Source organism: Aulostomus chinensis, chromosome 19 (assembly GCF_037954235.1).
Source record: "Aulostomus chinensis isolate RoL2024-O1b breed Wild chromosome 19, RoL_Achi_v1.0, whole genome shotgun sequence".
In the NCBI taxonomy this organism is placed as follows: Eukaryota; Metazoa; Chordata; class Actinopteri; order Syngnathiformes; family Aulostomidae; genus Aulostomus; species Aulostomus chinensis.
Window position 1 is genome coordinate 21,682,730 of NC_141338.1, and position 8,888 is coordinate 21,691,617.

Genomic DNA, 8,888 nt, shown 5'->3' on the forward strand with positions numbered 1-8,888 from the left:
AGCTTGAGAGCCTTTAGGGACTTATTAGTGCAGCCTAATAACCATCTGAGAATGCACTAATTAAACTTGGGAATAGGCAAGGCAAAAACTCGGGCGTGGGAAGAGTTTGGTGAGGCCATGGAGAACGACTATCGGTCGGCTCCTAAAAGGTTCTGGCAAACCTTCCGTCGCCTCAGGGGGGGAAGGCAGCAACTTGCCCACACTGTTTACAGTGGGGGCGGGAGGCTGCTGATGTCAACTGGGGAGATAATTGGGCGGTGGAAGGAATACTTTGAGGAACTCCTCAATCCCACCAGCACGTACTCCATGGAGGAGACAGAGTCTGGGGAGTGCTTGGGGGGGGGGTCGTCCAATCTCTGGGGTAGAAGTCGCCGAGGCAGTTAAACAACTCCGCGGTGGCAGAGCCCCGGGGGTGGATGAGATCCGCCCTGGGTATCTCAAGGCTCTGGATGGAGTGGGGCTGTCTTGGCTGACACGTCTCTGCAACATTGCATGGACATCGGGGGAAGTGCCTTTGGAGTGGCAGACCGGGGTGGTGGTCCCCGTTTTTAAGAAAGGGGACCAGAGGGTGTGTTCCAACTATCGGGGGATCACACTTCTCAGCCTCCCTGGTAAGGTCTACGCCAGGGTACTGGAGAGGAGGGTCAGGGCGATAGTCGAACCTCAGATCGAGGAGGAGCAGTGTGGTTTTCGTCCTGGCCGTGGAACTATGGATCAGCTCTTCATCCTCGCTAGGGTGCCGGAGGGGGCATGGGAGTTTGCCCAACCAGTCCACATGTGCTTTGTGGACTTGGAGAAGGCTTACGACCGTGTTCCCAGGAGCATACTGTGGGGGGTACTCCGGGAGTACGGGTTGGACGGGCCATTCAGTCATTCTACCGGAGGAGTGAGAGTCTGGTCCGCGTGGCCGGTAGTAAGTCGGACTTGTTCCCAGTGAGGGTTGGACTCCGCCAAGGCTGCCCTTTGTCACCGGTTCTGTTCATAACTTTTATGGACAGAATTTCTAGGCGCAGCCGGGTGGTGGGAGGGGGTCGAGTTTGGTGGCGGGAGGATGTCGTCTTTGCTGTTTGTGGATGACGTAGTCTGCTTAGCGCCATCGGGCCACGACCTCCAGCTCTTGCTGGGACAGTTTGCAGCCGAATGTGAAGCGGCTGGGATGAGAATCAGCACCTCCAAGTCTGAGGCCATGGTCCTCAGCCGTAAAAGGGTGGTTTGCCCACTCCGGGTCGGGGGGGAGGTCTTACCTCAGGTGGAGGAGTTTAAGTATCTCGGGGTCTTGTTCACGAGTGAGGGTAAGATGGAGGGGGAGATTGACAGACAGATTGGGGCAGCATCCGCAGTCTTGCGGGTGCTAAACCAGTCTGTTGTGGTGAAGAGGGAGCTTAGCCAAAAGGCGAGGCTCTTGATTTACCAGTCGATCTACGTTCCAACCCTCACCTATGGTCATGAGCTTTGGGTAATGACCGAAAGAACAAGAGCACGAATACAAGCGGCCGAAATGAGTTTCCTCCGCAGGGTGGCTGGGCTCTCCCTTAGAGACAGGGTGAGAAGCTCAGTCATTCGGGAGGGACTCAGAGTAGAGCTGCTGCTCCTCCATGTTGAGAGGAGTCAGTTGAGGTGGTTCGGGCATCTGGTGAGGATGCCTCCTGGACGCCTCCCTCTGGAGGTTTTCCAGGCATGTCCAACCGGGAGGAGGCCTCGAGGCCGACTCAGGACACGGTGGAGGGATTATATCTCTCGGCTGGCCTGGGAACGCCTCGGGATCCTCCCGGAAGAGCTGGTTGAAGTGGCTGGGGAGAGGGCAGTCTGGGCTTCCTTGCTGAGACTGCTGCCCCCGCGACCCGGACCCACCGGATGAAGCGGAGGACGACGAAGACGAATAGGGTGTAGAGTGGACTGGTGACCTGTCCAGGGTGAACCCCGCCTCTCGCCTGAAATCCGCTGGGATAGACTCCAGCCCCCCGTGACCCTTAACAGGATAAGCGGAAGAAAATGGATGGATGGTATGGAGCGGCACGGTGGTGCAGTGGTCAGCACTTTCACCTCACAGCAAGAAGGTTCCAGGTTCCAGTCCTGGCTCCATCACAGGATCTTTCTGTATGGAGTCTCCATGTTCTCCCTGTGCCTGCGTGGGTTCTCTCTGGTACTCTGGCTTCTTCCCACAGTCCAAAGACATCAAGAGGGGACCAGGTTAATCCAGACTCTAAATTGCTCGTAGGTGTGACTGGGAGTGTGAATGATTGTCTGTCTATAAAACAGTGCATTTATGAGTGTGATGTCATTATCTGAGGTTGGACTACCTGGGCATCAGGAAATTCCAATTGCGTACAAGGGATTCTTTTGCTTGTGCATTCATGAAAATGACACAGCAATGAGATTTAATGACAGGGGAATGTGGGAGGGAGAGGAGATCAGCCTGCAGGCTGATGATATCTGGAACAATGTTCCTGCACATACATGAAAACTATTTTTATTCACCAAAGGCAGGAATTAGACTGAATGAAACTCATCTCCCACACAAAAAAGTAATGTGATCAACGCCCACAATCCTTCCCAAGCCCTGTTTATTTGGCTGGAGCCTAAACTTTGTTCTCCTCTTTTTGGCTCTGGGATGTTGATGAATTGTGAGCTTGAAAGTCCAAAAGATTTTAATGTTGGATAAAACATCCACCGATATGCAAAATTCTCTCTTGAGTAAAGATGGATCCAGAGTCAGTTAAAAATCAATGAGCACACTTCATGAGTCTTTGCAAAGAGAGGCTTCAGAGTCATTTGGCACATAGTCTGTCAACCACTGGCCTGCTTACAGGCTGTGGCTCAGCATGTGGGATTGGATGTATATAGTAGTACATTCTGACCAAATATGGGCATCTGGGCACCTCCTGCCTGCTGACCCGATACCGGTGAGCGTGTTACGTCATTTCCTGCCTGTAATACTGTCGCTGTGTTGTTCGACTCTCAATCCTCCCTCAGGTGTACTGCTAACTTAATCGCTTAAAGCACCACTGTATACGACGTTTTGGTGTAATACATAAGTTTCTGTCACTTAACTCTTTAGCAGGACTTTGCTCTGAAATTCCTCGTTCTATTTGTTATATTTGCCACAGGTCCACTAGCGCACCTTAGCATACTAGCTATGGCCGCTCTCTCTCTTTCCGCCTCTCCCTCCCTCTCCTGCTCCATGTGCCAGATGTTAAGTTACTCCTCTGCCTCCTTTAGTGTTAATGGTACGTGTAAAAAGTGTAGTTTGTTTGTAGTCCTGTAGGCGAGGCTTAGTGAGTTAGAGACTCGGCTCCGCACCATGGAAGCTAGCGCTAGTCCTCTACCTTCAGGAGCTTCTCAGTCCACCTTAGCGGGTGCGGAGCCACCGAGCCTCGCCACCGCAAGCAGCTCCCGAGCAGCCGGGAACTAGCCAGTCCCGCTGGGTGACATCACGAGGGAAACCTAGACGCAGTAAGCCCGTGTTTGCCCACCAACCCCTTCATGTTTCCAACCGCTTTTCCCCACTCAGCGACACACCCGCTGCGAGTAAAACTCTTCATGTCGGCTCTGTTGCTCGCAGCCCCGCTGTGAAGCCGACATTAGTTATTGGCAGTTCTGTTCTCCGCAACGTGAAGGTAGAGACTCCAGCGAGCATAAAGTGCATCCCAGGGGCCAGAGCGGGCGACGTTGAGGCAAATCTAAAGCTGCTGGCAAAACGTAAGGTTAAATACAGTAAGACTGCAATACATGTCGGCGCTAATGACACCCGGCTTCGCCAGTCGGAATTAACTAAAGTTGACATGGCTTCGGTGTGCAGCTACGCTAAAACAATGTCGGACTCCGTAATTTTCTCTGGCCCGCTGCCCAATTTAGCGAGTGACGACATGTTTAGCCGCATGCGTTCATTCCATCGCTGGATGTCCAGGTGGTGCTTAGATAACAACGTGGCTCATAGACAATTGGAGCTCCTTCTGGGGAAAGCCTGGTCTGATTGGGAGAGATGGCGTCCATTCTACTTTGGATGGTGCATCTCTCTTATCTAGGAACAGAGGCCAATTTATTAGCAATACTAATCCCTGACAAGCACCCAGAGTTCAGACCAGCAGGCAGAGCTGCAGTTTAACACGCCCCTCTGCTGGTTCCTTGGTGTTGTCACCCACCCAGCCTGTAGAAACTGTGTCTGCCCCGAGGCTTTATAAGCCTGCACCCAAATCTGGAGGAGTAATTTATAGCAACTTAGTTCAAATTAAAACCACTGCTCCAGCAAATCAACCCATTGCAACTATTAAATGTGGTTTGCTTAATATTCGATCTCTCGCAAGTCTCTCCTAGTGAACGATTTAATTACTAATTATCAGATTGGTGTATTAGCACTCACTGAAACCTGGGTGCAGCAAGATGAGTATGTTAGTTAAAATGAATCTTCCCCTCCTGGTTACATTAACTACCATGTACCTCGTACCACTGGCAGAGGAGGAGGAGGAGCTGCAATCTATCAGTCAAATTTGGTGCTTAACCCTCGACCTAACAGTTCATTAACTCATTTGAGAGCCTTATTGTCAGCTTTGTCCACCCAGACTGGAAAGCAGAGAAACCACTCTTACTTGCTGGGGTGTACCGTCCTCCTGCACCTTATTCTGAGTTCTTAGAAGAATTCCCTGACTTTCTGTCTAACTTGGCATTGAACTCAGACAAAGTCATTATAGTGGGTGACTTTAACATCCATGTGGACGTCAGTGATGATCGTCTGGCCACTGCGTTTAAGTCGCTTCTTGATTCTGTTGGCTTCTGTCAGAGGGTAAACAAACCCACTCACACTTTTAATCACATCCTTGATTTAGTACTCACTTACGGAATAGAAGCTGACTGCATCATAATTCTTCCTCAGAACCCCGTCTTGTCTGATCACTCCTTAATTACATTTGAATTTACTTTAACAAATTATATCCTACCTGGGAAAAAGTCCCGCTTCAGTAGATGTCTATCTGACACTGCTGTTTCTAGATTTAGGAGCTTATTCCAGCAGAACTTGCTGCCACACCTTGGAGTGATATAATGGGCAGTTATGCTGATTTCACCCCCTCGTAGGTAGACTATCTTGTGGACAGCACTGCAGCAGCACTCCTTGGGACACTTGATGCCATAGCTCCCCTGAAAAAGAAGGTTATCAACCAGAAAAGAATAGTTCCCTGGTACAGCCTAGAGCTGCCTGCCTTAAAACAGAAGACCAGACAACTGGAAAGGAAGACACATTCCAGCCAGCACGAGGAAGTCCGCCAAGCCTGGAAGGAGAGTTTATTAATATATAAAAAAGAACTCCGTAATGCCAGAAGCGCTTACTACTCGTCCCTGATAGAAAAGAATAAGAACAACCCCAGGTTCCTCTTCAGCACCGTGGGCAGGCTCACCAAGAACCATAGTGCTGTTGAGCCATGCATCCCCCCAACTCTCAGCAGTAACGACTTCTATCTTCCTTTACTGAAAAGATTGTGAATATTAGAACGAAGATTGCCAGTAATGGAGGACAGACTACAGTCCCCATAGAAGCACCTCCCAGACTTGGTGCTCACTTGGACAGCTTCTCCCCCATTGACCTGTCAGAATTAACTTCTGCAGTCACTTCCTCCAAGTCAGCCACTTGTCTGCTGGATCCCATCCCAACAAGCCTCCTTAAGGATGCCTTCCCTCTAGTCAACACTTCTATATTAAATCAAATTAATCTTTCCTTAGTCACAGGTTATGTGCCACAGGCCTTTAAGGTGGCTGTCATCAACCCTTTACTTAAAAAACCTTCTCTTGACCCAGATGTATTAGCCAACTATAGGCCAATATCCAACCTGCCCTACATCTCCAAGATCCTTGAGAAGGTTGTCCTGGAGCAGCTACATGAACATCTGCACAGCAACGAGCTCTTTGAAGCCTTCCAATCTGGATTCAGGGAACACCATAGCACTGAAACAGCACTGGTCAGAGTCTGTAATGATCTTCTTATAGCTTCAGACAGAGGTCTTGTCTCTGTGCTTGTCCTTTTGGACCTCAGTGCTGCATTTGACACCATCGACCACAGCATCCTGCTACAGAGACTAGACCATGACATTGGGATTAAAGGAACTGCCCTAAAATGGTTTAAGTCCTACTTATCTGACAGGTTTCAGTTTGTTCATGTTAATAATGACCATTCTGAGTATAGCAGAGTTACATATGGTGGACCACAGGGTTCAGTTTTAGGACCGATTCTCTTCACTCTTTACATGCTCCCATTAGGTGACATAATCCGGAAGCACTCGATCAACTTCCACTGTTATGCGGACGACACACAACTTTACTGGTCGATGGAGCCAGACGACACAAGCCAGCTTACTCATCTGCAAGACTGCCTGAAAGACATTAAATCCTAGATGTCCTCTAACTTCTTAATGCTCAATTCAGATAAAACTGAGGTAATCATTTTTGGACCTAAACCCCTCAGGGACACACTCTTGAATCGGATCTCTACTCTAGATGGCATCACCTTGACTCCGAGTACAACTGCAAGGAACCTTGGGGTCATTTTTGACCATGACCTTTCCTTCAGCTCCCACATAAATCATGTGACTAGGACCGCCTTCTTCCATCTGCGAAGTATCGCTAAGATCAGGAAGATCCTTTCCCAGAGTGATGCTGAAAAACTGGTGCATGCATTTATCACTTCTAGGCTGGACTACTGCAACTCTCTCCTGTCAGGATGTCCTAAAAACTCCCTAAAGAGTCTCCAGCTGGTCCAGAACGCTGCAGCGAGGGTTTTGACGGTAGTTAAGAAGAGAGAACACATCTCTCCCACTTTAGCTTCTCTCCACTGGCTTCCTGTAGGATCTAGAATCGACTTCAAAGTCCTTCTGCTGACTTATAAGGCTCTCAATGATAAAGCTCCATCCTCTCTGAAAGAACTCATTAGTCCCTACTGTCCCACCAGAGCACTCCGCTCCCAGAATGCAGGTCTGTTAGTGATTCCCAGTATCAATAAAAACAGACTGGGAGGTAGAGCCTTTAGTTACCGGGCTCCTCTACTGTGGAACCAGCATCTCTCCATGGGTCAGAGAGGCAGACACTTTAACTACGTTTAAGTCCAGGCTGAAGACCTTCCTCTATGACAGAGCCTTCAGTCAGGACTGGTTCAGGTAGGTCTGAACCATTGATAGCTATGCTGCTACAGGCTTAGACTGCTGGGGGACACATCAGGTTACATGGAGCCCTTCCCTCCTCTCCTCTCCTCTCCCCCTCCCTCCTCCTCTCCTCCCTGCACATTTTTGGAACTGTCACTACCACTACTTGTTGCACTTTGTAGTTTGGCCTTGGTGTCTCGCAGTCTCTCTGTGTTTCCACAGATCCACCAGAGCCCCAACCGCCGCCTGCATCGCCCCCCCCCTCTTATTCCCTACTGTTACACCAGCCTGCGCTCCCCTTCCATGAACCAGTCTGCCATCCAGTCCCCCATCAAGCTGGCTCTCTCTCCCTGCCTCCCCTACCAGAAGCTTCCTTCTTCAGCTGTTATTAACATTTCCGTGTTTCCCACATTTTGTATTGTAAACTGTTTTCTTCTCTGTAACAACATCTACTGCACGTCTGTCCGTCCTGGGTGAGGGAGCCCTCCTCTGTTGCTCACCCTGAGGTTTCTCAGATTTTTCCCTGTTAAAGGTTTTCTATGGAGTTTCTCCTCAGTCGATGTGAGGGTCTAAGGGCAGAGGATGTTGTTATGATGCCATGTGAAGCCCTTTGAGACAAACTGGTGGTGAAAACGGGCTCTACCAATAAAATTGCCTTGCCTTGCCTTGCCTTGGTTGTCCCTTCTCTAAACGATACTGTTAGATTAGGGATCTAATTGTATCTTTAACGCATAGATTCTAGAAGGAAAAATTACTCACTTTTTTCCCCTCCTTCGCTTTTTTTTTTATACTGACCTGTAACCTGTATTAAATAGAGTCCAGAGCACCTCCTGGTCCTGCAGTCAGAAGATCTGGAGGACTCCTGAGGTGGAAGTCTTTCAAGAAGTCAACTCCCACTATGTAGGGAATTCAATATTCAATGTTACAGATGTTACAGATTCAATCTCTTCGGTGGTGTCCTCTCTTCGGTACTTTTCAAGCCCTTTGGTACGCTTCGGCTCTCCACTTCAGACCTCGAGCTGGCAGAGCAGCGACGACAGAGACTCCGCAAAGGACACCTCTCTCCCTCCTGTCACAGTGTCCAGAGAAGCCACCGTCGAGCCACGCAATCCACGTGAACTGGTCCCTGGTGAAAGAAAGCTCATTCCAGCTTCTTCACCTTTCTACCAGTAACTCCAGCAGACCCTGCAGGCTGCCCCGCCGCTGCTCTGCTGCCCTCCGAATCAAGCCAAACCGAGCTAGATCAACCAAGATCGAATCCCTTACCGCTCCACGAGGTCAAGTAAGGATTCTTTTAACTAGGCATTTTCTGGGCAGAGAAATAGCTTAGTTGTGTTTATATAATGTCTATGAATGTTCTGTTTATGTGACGGAAGTCCTGTAATTAGCAGATTCTACATAGCATTATAGGTTATTTGTTGATGTTAGTTATTAATAACCGTGAAATTTCAAGAAGGTGTTACCTGTTGTTAATACTGCACAAGTGTGTTAACACACACATTTTTGGGTTTACCTTTTTCCTTTCCTCTCTCTAGCTCTCTCGCTCTATTCCGCTAAGCGCTCAGCTTAGTAATTAACATTCCACAAGTTATACCTCCACGGTGCTAACTAGCGGCTAGTTAGCCTCAGCTAACTAGCCTAGCTGCCTAGCCCTGCTGCGACGCTAACTGGTTGCTAGGCAAATTAGGCGATGACGTAATTTGGAGACTTCTAGCGACTTTTAGGACAGCAAATAGCGACTTTCCTCACTGAGGAGTTGGCAAC